Raw genomic sequence first — 16,020 nt, forward strand, 5'->3', positions numbered from 1 at the left:
TTTGTATTATTATTATTATTATTATTACTAGCTGATTTACCCGTGCTTCGCTACCGGATTCTCAGAAAGACTGACTTTGTGGTTTTCTTAACTGAAGTCAACATCAGAGAGAGAGTCATCTCCGTACAGGCAATAAAGGCTCCTGGAGGGGTGGAAGGTAAAGGCTTCCACTATCCGTAACCTCGGCACTTGGTGGGGTAGAGTGGTTAGCTCTACGTTCCGGCCTTCTTTGCCCCCACTCTCCAGAAATTAACCTGGTACTCATTTTTGATGTAGGCTGAGTGATCTTCAGGACCATGTGCACTTTCGGAAGTGGAAACGTAGTTTCTTAAATTTTAGGTCTTCCTGACGGGGATTCGAACCCACGTCCTTCCGGGTGAACCGAGTACGCCTTTACCGCCTCGGCCAGGCAACATACGTCATTTAAAAAAGGCCAGTAGGAATGTAGCGACTAAATGCAATGTTAACATATAAAATACTCGATCGAAAAAAAAAATGAACATTTTCTCAATTTTAACGAACAGTACTACGGTGCCGATCGAACAGTCCAAAGTTCCACAGCTGGAATGACCAGGCCGCAGACAGCAGTGAATACTCCTCTGCCATTATTCCGTGAAATATGCACACTGATCATTCCAATCAACCCTCAGATTAGGGATTGAATAGCTGGAATACTATGATGAACCAATGTGTTACGTACCAGTAGTATCAGAAAATTTATGAACCAGAGATTTATTTAATAGTAAATATGAACCAGAGGAATGGCATCCTAAAGAAGAAAGTTATCTAACTCCCCAGCTACTTCCCGCAAATATTCAGGTAGGCTGTTACACTCAGTACGACCGGGCGATTTGGCCGTGTGGTTAGGGGCAAACAGCTGTGAGCTTGCATCCGGAAGATAGTGAACCCCACTGTGGGCAACCCTGAAGATGGTATTCCGTGGTTTTCCATTTTCACACCAGAAAATGTTGGGGCTGATCCTTAATTAAGGCCAAGGTCGCTTCCTTCACAGTCCTAGCCTTTTCCTATCCTATCGTCGCCATAAGACCAATCTGTTTCGGTGCGACGTAAAGCAAATTTTAAAAAACTCGGTACGCAGCAGTAATCCTATATATCGGAGATAAGTGTCAACAGAAGACACAAAGCACATCACAACAAACAATGGTCGATGAAATGTTATTGTTGATCACTTTTATGAGCTTTCTTTATTATAGGCCTTCCCATTTAGTTTTCATTCGAGTCTGCGATATTAGGACGTTTTATAAAATTATTTCTTGCGTAGACTGTAGTTCCTAATTCTCCGACAATACATACCGATTTTTATTATGTTCGGTTTACCTATTTTCTCGTGACTCGGCGCTGATATGGACTTAGTAACAAAAATCCAAATTCATGAATATCTCTGTGATCATAGCCGGGACGGTAACAATGTATAAGAGGTAAATGATCGAAAATTTAATTCTATATAACTTTAGTTATGTAGTATTTATCGATACGACCATTAGTAACATAAATATTTGAGAATAAAATTTTAGGCTTCCCCTAAACTACCATTTCAATCAGCGTGAATAAAATTATTTATGGGCTATATTATAGCGAACTATTCCCCGACTTTGTATACCGATTTTCATTAAGATAGGACCGCTAATAACATAAATATTTGAGACTTACATTTTAGGCCTTCCCCTAAACTACCGTTTTTCTCAGCGTCAATACAATTATTTACAGTCTAGATTATAGAGACTTGCTCCCTGACTTCGCCTACTGATTTTAATTAAGATACGACCACTAATAACATAAATATTTGAAAATTACATTTTAGGCCTTCCCCTAAACTACCATTTCACTCAGCGCGAATGAAATTATTTATTGCCTAGATTGTAGCGACTAATTCCCCGACTTTACATACCGATTTTCATGAAACTGTCTTCAGCCGTTTTCTCGTGATGCGTGTACATACATACAGACAGATAGACAGACAGACAGACAGAAATTACGGAAAAGATAAAAGTGCATTTCCTTGTTACTGTGGACATGACCGATACAGAAATACCATTTTTTTCTAATTCTGAGCAATGTACAGACAAAACTCTTATTTTATATATATATATAGATTACATTTCAGGCCTTCCCCTAAACTACCATTTTAATCAGAGTGAATAAAATTATTGATGGCCTAGATTATAGCGACTTATTCCCCGACTTTGCATACCAATTTTCGTGAAGATACGACCACTAATATAATAAATATTTGAGAATTAAATTTTAGGCCTTCCCCTAAACTACCAGTTTTCTCAGCGTGAATACAATTATTTATGGCCTAGATTATATCGACTTATTACCTCGACCTTGCATACCGATTTTCATTAAGACGCGGCCACTAATAACATAAATATTTGAGAATTAAATTTCAGGCCTTCCCCTAAACTACCATTTCACTCGGCGTGAATAAAATAATTTATAGCCTAGATTGTAGCGGTTTATCACCCGACTTTACATTCCGATTTTCATTAAATTCTCTTAAGCCGTTTTCTCGTGATGCGTGTACATACATACAGACAGACAGACAGACAGACAGACAGACAGACAGACAGACAGACAGACAGACAGACAGACAGACAGACAGACAGACAGAAATTACGGAAAAGAAAAAAATGCATTTCCTTGTTACTGTGGACATGACCGATACAGAAATACCATTCTTTTCAAATTCTGAGCAATGTACAGACAAAACTCTTATTTTATATATATAGATTATTTTACAGCAGTCGTACCCATCGTTCACTGGTTAATTAGCTTTCTAGGGAGATCAGTGGTGGTGTCCAAACCATGATCAGGGGCTCGATTCCGACCAACAAATTCAAAATAAAAATCTAAGCCTGAAAGATGGCATTTCTACCAATAAAAATAAAGCTATATCGGTACCCTAACAGCAGCCCTGTAGTCTTCCTATAAGGATGTGGAAGTAAACGGGCGTGAGGAATTCCCACACTCTCCTATCTACATCATTAAGTCAGAAATATGAGATGAGGAAGTATATTCGATGAGTAAAGCATGGTTGATAGCAGTTGGGATCTGACGAACCGAAGCCTAGCACACCTAACCTCCGCCGGTCTCCGCTCATATCCGATATCCAGCAGCAAGCCGCGCATTGTGAGTCGAGTGGAGAGGGGCTGCAATATCAGTCTCCGGTGCCTTGCTCTCAGAAATATACGCGACGTTTTTTCTCACTGCTTCCAAGTTCTGTAAATGGAACAGTGTGTCAAATGCTTACATTACAATGTGCTTTAGACTTCTATTATGGGCTTCATTGATAGCCTTGATAGCCCTCAGTATAGCCACTATGTAGCTTGTGTTTAAACGGGCCTAACATCTAGATCATCTTTCCCACATATATGTTTGTCCTGTTCTGTTCGCGTCTCTGAGAACATATAATGGATTACAAAATTGAATAATATCCGGTTTTACGGGCCCCCTTGAAGTATACTCACTAATTTTAGCATAGGTTGGAAATCATAATGTAATTTGTAGTTAAATAGTTCTTTGATAGAATATTTCTCAGTAACTGAATAATGTACGATTGTATCCCTATGTCCTGTAGTTTGGATGGTAGTGTACATGAAGTCAAAAGCTTTAGATTGTTCTACAAATGAAACGAACAACTTACCTCGGGGATGTCTAAGTGATTATCCTTTTGGTCCTGCAGAGATTTTCCTGCATAAATGGTAGAACTGCCTGTGCGAAAATCAAATTGCTCTTCAGATATTTTCTAATCGGCAGTTGAATCTATTCGTTTCACAAGGATTTTCATCAAGATCTGGTAAAGCACACATTTCAAAGCTATACCTCGATGCGAACTAGGGTCACTGGAGTCACCTTTCCCTTTATATAACACTTTGAGTGAAGTATTCTTCCATCTTTCTGGTATGGTTCCTATGAGTAAGACATTGATTCAGCAGATTGTTATCACATCTTTCAGAATGTAATCAATCAATGTAATAAATCACTACTGATCTACATTATAGGCAATCGCCCAGGTGGCAGATTCCCTGTCTGATGTTTTCCTAGACTTTCCTTAAATGACTTCAAAGAAATTGGAAATTTATTGAACATCTGCCTTAGGAAGTTATTCCAATCCCTAACTCCCCTTCCTATAAACGTATATTTGTCCCAGTTTGTCCCCTTGAATCCAACTTTACTTCATATTGTGACCATTCCTATTTTTAAAGTGACCACTCAGATGTATTCGCCCCAAGGGCTCTGAAATTTGTAGCGTGGGTTGGCGACTACGGGGCCCTTAGCTGAGAGTACTGTCATTGCTTCCACTTGTGCCATGCTCCTCACTTTCTTCTATCATATTTTCCTTCCTTGGTCAACATTTGTTCTTTTCTGACCCCGACGGTATTACGTACGGAGGCCGAGGGAATCTTTCATTTTCACGCCTTTCGTGGCCCTTGTCTTCCTTTGGCCATGGTAGCCTAAGGTTTAGCAAATGAAAGTCGGGCTTTGTGGCTAAATGGATAGAACGTTTGCCTTTAGTCCGATGGCCCCGGTTCAGTTTCCACAATCAACCCCCTCATACTGTTAATTCCGTTGCTTATGGACTGAGTTTTTATGACGTCTTAGCCATTCATTTTATCCCCATTATGTAATCACCAAACCTATATGAATGCCATGCCCCGTTACTATTATTATTATTATTATTATTATTATTATTATTATTATTATTATTATTATTATTATTATTATTATTATTATTATTATTATTATTAGTTCTATTATGGCCGGCTCCAAGGCTAAATGGTTAGAGTGCTGGCCTTTTGTCACAGGGTCCCGGGTTCGATTCCTGCAAGTGTCGGGAATTTTAAACATCATTTGTTAATTTCACTCGCACGGGGCTGGGTGTATGTGTCCTCTTCGTTATCATTTCATATTTACCAGGAATTTCATCTCTGCTGCCTGTATTCTACTCTCCTCTCGTTTTTGTTGTAGTCCACAATCCAGCTGCACAAGTTAGTATAGGTACATAATAGGTTGAATATAATACTTTCTTTCATTTCTTTGGGATTTGGGACATCTTGATTCCACAAAATAACCCTTATACTCTGGTAGAAGCTGTTTGCTTGTTGTATTCTTTTTCCAGTTTCCTCGGTTATTTTTCCATCTTCTGCTATCTCACTTCCCAAGAAATTGAAAATTTTAACCACTTCCAGAATTTTCCCATTTACTTTCATCTTTCCTCTTCCTCCCTCCCTTCCTTCCTTCCTTCCTTCCTGCCTTCCTTCCTTCCTTCCTTCCTTCCATCCTTCCCTTTTCCATCACTATTATTTTACTCTTCTCTGTGCTTATTTCATCCCAAATTTTTCTATCTCTTCATTCCATACATCTACTTGTTTCTGCACTTCCGTTTCACCCTCACCCTATATCACTATATAATCTGCAAACAACATGACTTTTGTTGCCTGTCTTTCCTATCTCTGTTTAAAATTCTTGTGAAATTCATCCATGACTATGATAAATATTATGGGTGGTAGTACACTTCCCTGCCTGAGACCAGTTACAATTTTAAACCATTTCGTTTTTCCTATACCAGTTTTCACAGTACTAACACAATTTTTGTACATAGCTTTTATCATTTGAACTTCCACTCTGTTAATTTTTTCTTTTCATAACGTGTCTCATACCCACTGTCTGGCACACTGCCATAAGCTTTCTCAATATCAGTAAATGTCATCACCTTTCAAAAGTCTTTCAAACGTTGATCTGTCTTTCCTAAAACCATACTGTTCTTCTTCCATTTCCTCTTCTAGCTCCCTCCTCAGTCCTCCATCGAATAATCTCTCAAATATCTTAGCTACATGGGCAATATGTGTGACCCGTCTGTAGTTATTACATTCCTTTTTTTCACTTTCTTTTTACATATTGGGATAATTAAACCTTTTCCCATTCTTCTGGGATCTCTTTCTTCCTCCAGATTAATCCAAATAATCTATATGCCCACCGTAGCCATATTGGTCCTGCTCATTTCAATAGTTACCTCATCCACGCCTGTTGCTTTACCGATCTTCATCTATTATATGGTTTCGTCCATTTTTAACATTGATATCTCCTCTTCTTTTTCTTTATCTTTCCCAATTGTTTGTTCTTGCTCCTTCTCATCTACCAGTTCACGGTATTTAATATTTAGCGATAATGAGAAGTATTCTTCCCATCTCTTTAGTACAGTATGACATCTCTTTGCGTCAATACCAACCCCGTTTCAGTTTTGCAAATTTTGTATCTTCCATACTTCTTGAACTATTCTTCACCAAACCATACAAAATCTGTTTACTTCCCTTTATATCCCCCTGTAAGTTTTCTGTGTAAACTTTCCCAGGTCTTCCGTTTCTCTTCTTGTTCTATTTTCTTACATACCTTTTCGGCTTCTTTATAATTCTGCTAATTCTCTGTACTATTGCTACCTATCTACTTCTTCCAGCCATTTGTTTCTCTTTAACTGCTTTGTTTACCCTGCTGTTCCACCAAAGAGTCTCGTTTTTTACTCCCTGATAGCCTTCCACACGTGTTTACTGCACACTTTATAAAACCATTTCTGAAACATCTCCATTCTTTTTCCACACTGTTCATGTCATCTTTGGGAATTTCTTTCTTCAGATCCTCCTGAAACTTTTCCCTTATTTCTTTCTCTTTTAACTTCCATCACTTAAATTTTCTTTCCTATTTTTCTGTTAAATTTGTTATTTTACCAAGTCTTTGTTTGGCTACCACCACTCTATGGTTTCCTTCGAAATCTTCCCTTGGGATTGCTATAACATCTTCCAGCTGTCTGTGTTTCTTCTTCTCCACCAGAATAATACCAATCATTGTCTTTGTCTTTCTATCTCCCCAACCATAACTAGTTAATTTTTGTGAGTATTTTTCTATACCACATATTACCAGCAATTAATCCATTTCTTCTACAAAAATCTATTACCAAATCTCCTTGTTCATCTTGATTTCCATAAATATTCTTCTTCTTCTTAGCGTGCCTGTCTGCCTACAATACTGGCAATCAACATGGCTATTCTGGCTTTATCTGTTGCAATTCGGAACAGTTCTGCAGATGTTTTGTTGAACAGGTGTTAAGGTTGTCGAGACAGGAAATTCTCCTTCACCGAGGAGATCTTTTTCCTTCTATTTTTCCCTGCAGGATAAGTTGAAGCAGCTCATATATTTTCTGATTCCATAACTATAGGGGCCAATTATCTCTTCTTTTCCCTGTCTGTCTGTTCCAACATGTGCATTCATGTCTCCCATTATTATAACCTGCTTGTCTTCAATACAACTTTCCATTTCTTCTGGAAACTCTTCTAAATATTCTCCGCATTCCCCGATTGGGGTGCATAAACCTGTATAAAACCCTTTATTCCACCCCCAAGTCCAACTTTAATTATCCTCTCACTGATCTGGTCAATTTTGTCCAAATATTGCACTAGGTCTTCACTCAATATAACACCAACGCCATTCGTTGCCATCTTTCCTCCCCTCCAATATATTTTATACCCTTTCTTTTCTTTTTGACCTTTCCTCTTCCATTCTGTCTCACTCATTCCCATCATCGCTATGTCTTTCTTCCCCATATGCATGATGACATTGATGATACCGATTCTGAGATGTCTGGGAGTCAACTTCACCCACTTCAAACAGTTCCTCCGGAGCACCGCGAACTGCGCGTCGCTTCCTGGCGATGCCCTAGCATTTTCCGAGGCCTCAGTTCACTTGAACTAATTTTATAGGCTGTTTGTACGATGGGTTTACCACTCACAAAGGCATTTTATTACCTTCTGCCAGGTTCTGTCAGGCCGCCCCTAACATGGAGGCACATGGTGGTGGTGGTGGTGATGGTGGTGGTGATACGCCTTTGTAGCCACACATCTGGAGTACAGATGCTACGGGTTTACTCCTTCCGCCAACTCCACCATACCAACTCCATCTTCTCCGCCGTAGATGACGTTGAGGTCTTCACCCATAACCCAGAGCAAGGGCCCTCATACTTGTGGTCCCTGGAGAGAGGGTTTCCCCCGTATTTTAAATCCCCCAGGAAATTGGGCTACCTGTTGGTCCGCGGTTTTTTTTTTTTTTTTTTGGTATTTCAGCCAGCCTTACGTACTGAAGGGGTCAGGTTCCCCTGGTTACTTATTGGAAGTTAACCCCACCCGTGAATTACCCTTATCAGTTTCTGTCATAAGCTCTGGTAGTTTGTGTATGACACTCTGTAACTTATCTGTGTATAATCTCCTGGATACAGTTGCTTTATGAGGCTTGTGTTGTGGGATTTCCAGAATCATGATGAAATTCAACTCTGTTGGAAGGTGTTTCCTGATGATGATGTACCATAGGGCCCCAAATGTTACGATTCTACTCTTTTCAGCTTGCTGAAGAAGATGTCGATAGCGCTACTACCATTTTTACAGAAATATGTGATATCGCCTCTGGAAATGAGTAATGATATTCCTTCACTTTCAATGTTATCTAGTATTTCAATGTTATCTAGTACCGCCATAGCTTTCTTTGTTGGTTTGTATCTCCTCCAATAGTTAAATTATTATTAACAAATGCATCGCAACTGGGAAATATCACAGTGGCACTGGTCACAGCGACAGCAAAGTTAAAACATTATTACCCAACTACAACAACAAGGGTACCACAGGCAATTCAATGGAAAGAAAATATTACAAGAAATACTGTTAATTTAACCTTCTAAATCCAGCATCATCATATACAAATTCACTGTTCTGATGTAGGAACTACTGAGATCGCTCTACTAAACATCTTGTAATGCAGGTTAGAAATATACTCCCATGAATACATCGTGTGAATTTCTCAGTCTTATAAATCACTGTAAGTGAACTTAATATATCGGATACACCACGTTGCGGGGCCGACCCATTATTCCCTGTTCTGCGAATCTGTGCAGTGAGTACGGGTTTTGGGCTGACGTCAGAAACATTTCAGTTAGAAGACAAATATCATACTCGCTAAACAAGTCTATGTGCAAATTGTTTACCACATTCTGTAATCCTTCAGCATCCCAAGTCAAACATCTAATTTGTGGTTTGGGTCCCTGTCTATTAGTATGTAACATCTCTGGAACTGAGATGGACTCCACTAACCTGTGAGCGATGAAAATTATAATGACAAATAATGACTCTTTCTGGCCAAAACTCGGGTGTGAACTTCTTTGTGTTTGTCAAATATTATGACATTCTTGAAAGTTGTGTTTGTTCCTTTGCTATCTAGCTTTTCACAACTCACTTTACTGAAAATAATTGTAGTATGGCTTTTGGTGTCGGGAGTGTTCAAGAACACGTTCGGTTCGCTAGGTGCAGGTCTTTTGATTTGACGCCAGTAGGCACCTGCGCTTCATGATGATGATGAAGAAATGATGATGAAGACGACACACACACTGAGCCCCCATGCCACAGAAATTAACCAATGATGGTTAAAATTACCGACCCTGCCGGGAATCGAACGCCGGGCCCCTGTGACCGAGGACCTCTCACGACACAGTTAAAATAAATAGGCAAGAGTGTTAGCATGACCTGGGATGATAACAAGCAAATAAGAAATAATAATAACCAGTATACATACCAGATATCGCAAGGTAAAGGCCGTCGCGATTTGCAGAAGCTAGGACACAAGAGGCCAAGTAAATCAATTAAAACTAAGTTTAATTAAGTAATTTGCTGAAATAATAAACCCTCAATTAAATTTTTGAAAGAAAACTTTAATAAGGCAAAATCATTTAAAAGAACTTCCGACCTCCCAAAATTACAATTCAAATTCAGAGCAATTAATAAATGGAAGATTAATTCAAAATTAAAATCTTAAAAACAACTATTACAGTATGAACGCTGAAAACTTCTCTAATGGACTATCTCGGTTACCTAAATGGTGCATGAAAACTGTCATAACCCACAACAACACGCAACCTCAGTAAGCAGGAAGAAATAATCCAATGAACATGTAATTAAAACCGCAAGTAGGATAAATAATCAAATATCGCACTAGCGACCGAAACTTTAATTAAGTAAGTAACTCAACACTGCAGAAAAGTCATCAACACGCACCCCAAAAAAAACTCCATATCAGATGAATGACAAGACATCAATAATTAGCTGATACTCATATGTCAAATACAACAGAGGAACGCCCAGTACCGTTGGCATTCTATTACACGGCAGTGTAACAGATGACAACCACCATGATCAAAATGGCTACTCGAAAGTACCGAGGAATTCATTAGAAAAGCTTTCATCTAAACCTTCTTTTTTACTTCCTCGAAATGGCTCGAAAATATTTAAATAATTAATATGATTATTATGATAAATAAGAGAAAATGAATTAAACCACCATCGAGGTTATACAGAGACTTTGTACATAAAGAGCTTAGTTAGGAGCTCCTCAACATAAATTATTCATTTACGTACATGAAACATTAATAACTGTATCAAGAATGTAAAACTAATATCATCCTTACAATTTAAAATTGAAACCCCAAACAGATGAACATTACATAGTTATGATGGAGACCAGTCTTTTAAATATTTTTTTAAACCTCAAAAGTCCGAAGATTAGATGCAGAATGTTTCACATATAGTAGGCCTTAAAGGGTCTCCATGTCTCTTAACACCGTGAAATAGTTTTCGTTGGCTAGGTTAACCCAGTACTGAAGTGCTTTGAAGTCTACTTATGAGGTCGGAGGATTAGAACGATTAAATTAAAAAAAAAAACTTCGGGCCTTATGCCCAGATGGAGAATCCATCAACCAGGATCAAATTCCATCACCATCTTCACGTTCTGAAGTGATAATTTACTCCTTAATGCACAACCAGGAGCTTAGCTTCCAAGGCGTCTTCTTCAGTTTCAGAATCAAGAATCAAAAACAACTGCTTGTCACTTACATTGTCGATCCACGGTTCATCGCATAGCAAGCTTATCTTCTCGCGGCCAGAGAGCAGCACCAACTAACCACCTCGTAATACTAGTACCAAGTCGACCGCTAGATGGCTCACCATCACCAAATCAGAGGAAAGGCCATACAATCTTAATATTAGAACTCACGGTGACGCTGACAATCATATGAACGCATGAATGAGATGCAAAATACATCGTACCATGGCGAGGAGTAATTCTAAATCCATTACAGACATGCACGCTAACCATTTAGCCATTGAGCCGGACCTTATTTTACTGTTTCCATTCTCATTTAAGTATGCTGTTAAGCTGCCCTCTGTAGTTGGGTGGTGTAGCTTTCCCACATATATCCATGCAGTGCGACCTGCTCTTAGTGAGCAAGCTTCTTTTGGTTTTGTTCCATGTATCCTATTATGTTATATCCTTCGGAGCATTTCTATGTTTTCTGGGTTCACTTCCCCGATCCCTTCTCCCGTGACTGTCTGTTATCTAAGTTCCTGGCTCGGTATTACCTGCTTCTGCTTTTCGGCTGCTGATAAACTATTCGATACGTCAATAATGCGATGTGAGTCTGCCATAGATCTTTTCGCTTGAGAAACTGCCCTGCCTCTCTCTTCTTTCTGATTAGGTGGTATTACAATATCAGCTTGTAGTGCTGGTTGCGAAACAGATGCTGTCATTTCATAACTGGATCTAGGCCACTAATCTCCAGGATGTTCCATGATAAAGATGGAATGATAATCGAACTACGGAGTTCAAATTCTTTACTCATCGCATTGTGTAATTCTTCTCTTTTTGTTGTTTCAGGCTTTCTTCATGGACTCTATTGCAGTTGAAAACTGTATCGATAATTTTTCAAGAATTATTTCTGCTATATCAGTCGTCTTTAATTTTGGTTTGCAGTTTACACAAAGCCAAGTTATCTTGCAGTTCTTTCTTCTTATCATGTCATATTCTCCTTAGGCCACACTTCGCATCACACCAACTAGAGATAGGCCACATGGTCATCCCAAGAAATGCTGGCTTGATTGCCTTCAAGAATACATGTGCTGTCTTCATCTCGTTTCAAACGATGCCCTTAATAGAACCAAGTGGGGATTGGCTTACAGAACAGCAGACCTTGCTCCATTGTGGGAAAAATTCTAAGATGATAAAGATGATGATTATTCTCCTTAGGTCATGTCTGTGCAGCTGAAATACTGCCGGAAATTGTATGTTCGAACCCCACTGTCGGCAGCCCTGAAGATGGTTTTTCCATAGTTTCCCTCTTCACACCAAGCAAAAGCTGGGTATGGACATTAATTAAGGCCTCGGCCGCTTCCTTCCCAATCCTACCCATTTCTATCCCATGGTCGCCATAAGACCTATCTGTGTTAGTGCGACGTAAGCAAATTTAAAAAAAAATGAAATGCTGCCATCTATTAGAGCTCTGTCATTCAATAGTCTCATCTTCACTGGCCACTTGTTTTCTGAAGATTTCACAACACTCTGACGGAGCTGTGTCTAAGCTTTTATAGATGCAAACTTTGCAGTATGCATATTACCAAAATAGCACACCTACGCTACAAATAATAATATATATTTAAAACTTTATTTTCTAAAAATATATAATCATTTAAAAACTCCATACACTTGCTGAAGTTTCTGGGTAAGCTATAAGAACTAGGTTAAGAGATTACGCTATTATTTACACTTATTTCACTTCCTCAGAAAAGCCGCATGAAAATTACGAGTCAGTTCCAAAGAACTAGATTATTCATAAATGTAGGCACTTCCTCATGTGTAATCATTTCCACCTCGTAACAGACCAGCACTCCATAACTTTAATTTTGATTCAAAATATCCCGGAAAAATAAATGACAAGGAGATGATGTGCTGACATTTGGAATTATCTCCCTATAGACATGACATTGTCTATCGATCAGGCAACCATAACCAAGCTGCTGACACCTTCTCAAGAGTCGTTTCCATCAATCACAATGCAGATTATGAAAAGCTACTCTCTCTTCACCAGTCCCTTTGTCACCCTGGCATCACAAGAATGGGTCATTGGATATGAATTAAAAAATTTCCATTCTCAATAGAAGACATCCAGTATGGCACATTTGCATGAAGGACATGTGCTGAAGTTAGGCCTCTGTTATACAGACATCGAAACTACAGTACCTTCTGAGCATCTGAATATGGACCTCAAGGGCCCATTGCCTACTAAGACTCGAAATAGCTACATCCTGACAGTAATTTACAAATTTTCTCATTTCCCTTTTGCCTAATTCAACTTTTCACTATATTTGGAGCCCCTTCCTACATACATACAAACAAACTGAAGCTCATCATTTACGTCTCTGGAACTCAAGAACTTTCCTGCTTCGTTCGGAATGGCTATCAGTCACACTACACCCTACAAACCACAGAGTAACAGCCAGGTTGAGTGATTTAATGGGAAAATCAAGAGAACAATTCAACTTGTCCAGAAAGATAAAGGTTTGCCGATCACTGAATGGAAATTTGTACTTGAAGAAGTGCTTAACACCATTCGGTCTCTACACTGCACTGCCACGAATGCTATTCCTCACAAGCGCATGTCTGACCACCCACAATGCAGTAACAATGGCTTCTTCTCTCCTGCTAGACTACTGAAAGCACGAACTATACCACTCCATCACCTCAATCGTCAATCTAAATTTGATCCACTGGTTGAAGAAGTTACTCTTCTGGATGGTAAACATGATTATGCCCTAATCCGGTGCTCTGATGGCCGAGTCTATGGTACCTACTAGACACCTGGCACCGAGAGGAGAAGACTGCGACTGATCGTTCAATGCCACACGCTGGTAAATACACCACAGATCCTGAGCATTCCAGTAACTCAGGTCAATATCCCTGTAACTCCTGATAGTCCACTTCAAATCCCTGACTATACTCAAGAAGAAACACCACTACGTCAGAGTACATACATCCCTCATCGTCCTGCTTATTTGAAGAACTATGTTCAGTTGTAAGGAGGGGGGTTAATGAGGTGATACAAGTTCTATGGAATTTTATTCGTAGTACACCGGAACAGTGTGGACATGCCTGTGATGCTCAATTCAACTGTTACGTAACTGAGTCTCATAACTTTATGCTGAGATTTGTTTAATTAAACCTCATTTTCACTCATAACAGGAAGATGTTCGATAAATTTCCAACTTCTTTAAAATCATTTATGAACAGACTAGGTAAAACACATTGCCTCAGAAACAGACCTAAATGCAGATAAATGGTGATTGTTTGAAAATTAAAAAATGAAACGAGTCCATTCCAGAAAACATGCACATCCTGTTAAGAAACACACACCACTCTCTCTCAAAATAATTAAGTTATATATTTCATTTCTGTACTTACCCAGTTCTTAATCCTCCCAGATTTTCTTCGTTTCAGGTAGAGTATAGTAGATTTCTCGTCTGTGTTCTGTTCCTCTGAAGACACAGTATCGTGCTCGTACTTTCTTGACGAATTCCACTGCGTTGTAATATAAATATAAATAAAAAATTTCCTCAAGTTGTCTTGTGTCAGTTGTAGGTTTATTTTCAGTTCCAGGGAATTTATCTAATCTGTACTAATACATTCAGACCATGCACAGGCTCTGTATTTTATACTTTTTTATAATCCAATCTACTTGTTTTGTATTAGTTGCAACTTCTTCTTCAAAATCAGGAAATGTTTTGGTAGGGATTTCCTTATCTGGTTCAGGAAGTTCTTCCACCTTAAGATATTCTTTCTCTTCTCTTTCTTTCAAAATTCCTTCTCTGTTACTACTTCAGTCAGACTTACTTCTTGTTTCCCTTTCCTACACCTCATCATTTTCAATATAAAGAACTCGCTCTTCCATAATATGCTCCTCATTCTCTTTTATTTCAACTTGTTCAGGATTCTTTTAGTTGTAACTTCCTCTAGAACACCAGGTTCTCTCTTTTCAGATTGTTCATACCGTAGTCTTGTTTTGAAATTATGGCTTCAGCTTCAGTAGGTTTCTGATCTTTGGTTGAAATACAATCTTCCTTGTCAAGTTCCACAGCAGTTTAAATTTAATCAGGTTCCTTAACTGTGACTTCCTTGAGTTTTAGAAGTTCCTCTTAATGGAGTTTAGGTGACTCTTCCTCTTTAGATTCGTCCTGTATGATTTACAGCAGTATTTCCCTTTCACTTGGAAGATATTCCTCCTCTCCAGTATTACCACGTTCCTCATCTTCCCTTTCTGCAAGTTATAAGTATTTACTCTTCAATTTTATTAGTTTCATATTCTGTGATTTTAGAAATGTCTAGATTTCATTCCCTTCAGTGTTAGAAGATTTCTGACCTTTAATTTGTTTTGTGATTCATTGATTCTGAAAGAGTCTAGATCTGGAAGATATTTCATTCTCTTCAGTGTTAGGAGATTTCTCTTCTTTACTTTGTTTTGTGATTCTGTTATTTTGTTTGAGTCTGGATCTGGGAGATGATTCGTTCTCTTCAGTTTTAGAAGATTTATCATCCTTAATTTGTTTTGTGATTCTGTAATTTTGGAGGAGTCTACTTCTGGGAGAAGTTTAGTTCTCTTCAGTTCTAGAAGATTTTTCATCTTAAATTTGATTTGTGGTTCCATGATCTTGAAAGAGTCTATATGTGGAAGATGATTCATTCTCATCAGTGATAGAAAATTTCTGATTTTAATTTTATTTGTGATTCCATGATTTTGGAAGAGTCTATATATGCAAGATTCTCTTCAGATTTAGAAGATTTCTCATCTTGAATTTCTTTTATGATTCCATTATTTTGAAAGACTCTAGATATGGGAGATATTTCACTCTGTTCACTTTTGGAATATTTCTCATCTTTAATTTGTTTTGTGATCCTATGATTTTGAAAGATTCTAGATATGGAAGACATTTCATTTTCTTCACTTTCAGAATAATTCTCATCTTTCATTTGTTTTGCGATTCCATGATTTTGAAAGATCTAGATCTGGAAATTTATCCTTCCTCTTCAGTTTTAGGAGATTTCTCATTTTTCATTTGGTTTGTGATTCCGTGATTTTGAAAGCGT

Source organism: Anabrus simplex, chromosome 1 (genome assembly GCF_040414725.1).
Source record: "Anabrus simplex isolate iqAnaSimp1 chromosome 1, ASM4041472v1, whole genome shotgun sequence".
NCBI lineage: Eukaryota > Metazoa > Arthropoda > Insecta > Orthoptera > Tettigoniidae > Anabrus > Anabrus simplex.